We start from the raw sequence: 2228 nt of genomic DNA on the forward strand, positions 1-2228 counted from the left end.
GAATTAAGGTTTTCGATTTTTATTCAATGATTTTAGGTTTTATGCCATGAGTTTCTGTTTATTTTATTTAAAGGACTTTCAGTGTGTTCTTACTTATGTGTGTGATTGATACCCGGAAGTTGACGTTGCATGTGTAATAATCCAAAGTTATAAACGATTTTGATACTTGGGAGTTGATTAGTTGTTTGTTCTTTGTCACCTTCACCGATTATTGCCTAGGTTCGATTAGACTTATGCCTTTGAATATGTTAATTTCTTTATATGACTGGGGTTGCATAATAGGTTAGTATGTTATATTTCGAATGAGGCTGAGGCTGAGTTTGAATGTGTTAAAGTGTCATTGGGTTAGGAACTTTGGGAGAAACTTAACTGCATAACTGATTCTAGGATGTATAATGAACCTTACGGCATGAACTTAATTGAGATTTGATTTCGTTACCTTTGTTCTTATGGTATTTGTTTGGTAATTGCTTATGTGTTAGTTGTTTGATCACATGTATATATTAGTTGAGGATTTATTTTTCTGTTCTTGATCCGATTATATATCAAATCTTTATATCTCCTATGAATTCGTTGTTAAATGTTTGTGATTCTTTGTCCTGGATGGATCCCCGGTTTGTGAACAATATCCTCTTGATTTATACTACTAACGATGCATACAAGGTTAAGCTGAGTGAGGGGCACGTTCTTTTATTACCCTGGTGCGTGGGACCAAATTTGGATCTCAGAGAACTACAAATTGACATATATCTCGGTGATAGAGTCGATAGGGAGTTCGCTCTCCGTAGTTTAACAAATGAGTCCTACCATGTTTACTATCTCTAATTGAGCTATGGCCTTCTGAAATAAAGACTTGATCTTGTGTCTAGACATCCATACTTAGGCCGCACGTCCACATCGGTTTACAAGTTAGAATCAATCGATCGTTCAATCATTGAAACGGCAAAAGAACTTGTGAATTGTATGAACTTTGTAAACATAAAGAACTAACTTTGTAACATGATAACATAGTTGTCGCGCCTCTTCCATAAGTGTGTCGTGTATATGTCTAAGGAAGAGCATGTTTCATGTTTTCATTTTGTATTCTTCAATGCTAACTTTCTAACTTTTGTTTTACATGAACTATGCATGTCCACAATATCTAAGAAAACACAAGAGCTCAAAGATCGAATTGAAGCACTTAGAGACTTACAAAAATCTTTCTCAAGTGGACCCCTAGATTTCGAATCATCTCCAAGCAATTCAATCTTAAACTCTTCACCTAGATCAGAAGAAGAGGAGGTTCCTTTTTCCCCTTCATCTTCAATTCAAAGACAGACACAATTGCAGACCGTGGCCTAGTTCCTGCCGATGCTCCAATGACACTCAAGAATGCTTTCATTCCCACCACCCCTGAATCACCTTCATGCATTGTTTTTACTCCACCTAATGAAGCCAACTTCTCCATTCCGGTTCAATTGCTTGGGCAGCTGCCTAAGTACTCTAGTTCCTCAATGGAAGACCCTAATGTTCACCTTAGAGAGTTATTGGACATTTGCAAGCTCCAATCAATTCATCATCTTTCTCAAGAAGGTTTGAGGTTGCTTTTGTTTCCATTTACTCTTAAGGACGATGCTAAGTGTTGGTTGTACTCTCTGCCTGCGGGAATCATCACCACATGGGACAAAATGACTAGGAAGTTCTTGAAACAATTCTTCCCGGCTCAACTCACGAAAAGACTAAGGAGGGAGATTCAGAACTTCACTCAAAAGGATGGTGATTCACTCTATGAGGCCTGAGAGGAATTTCAGGACCTACAAAGAAAGTGCACTCACCATGGTTTTTCATTGGATAACTTGGTGCAATTCTTCTATGAAAGACTCGACACCACTAACAAGAGTATGGTGGATTCGGCATGTGGCTGCACATTCATGAACAAGACTAGTCAAGAAGCTTACACCTTGATTGATGACTTGGCTGACAACAATCGCCAATTTAGTTCTAAGGAGAAGAGAGGAAGCAAGAGTTGTCGGGTGTATGATGTTGATACAAGGAATCAAATGACTACTTTAGAAAGAAAGTTTGACGTTCTTGTCAAGGCATTCAATGGTTCGAGCATCAACACTCAAGCGTGTGGCATTTGTTCCTTCAAGGACCACACCACCGAGAATTGTCCAAATGGTACAATGACTGAAGAGGAGTTGAACTTCATGGGGCAACAAGAGCCTATATATGATCCTTATCCGAAC

General features: G+C 38.6%; 1 non-coding gene across 1 annotated transcript; it reads right to left on the bottom strand.

Annotated features, from left to right (window-relative positions):
* Positions 1 to 1715: 1715 nt before the first annotated feature.
* On the bottom strand, positions 1716 to 1822 carry LOC126801345 (small nucleolar RNA R71). The gene has a single exon (XR_007672835.1). It is a non-coding gene; the product is annotated as a small nucleolar RNA R71 (small nucleolar RNA).
* Between the last annotated feature and the right edge of the window lie 406 nt (positions 1823 to 2228).

The sequence above is a fragment of the Argentina anserina genome, chromosome 6 (genome assembly GCF_933775445.1).
Source record: "Argentina anserina chromosome 6, drPotAnse1.1, whole genome shotgun sequence".
NCBI classification, from domain to species: Eukaryota; Viridiplantae; Streptophyta; class Magnoliopsida; order Rosales; family Rosaceae; genus Argentina; species Argentina anserina.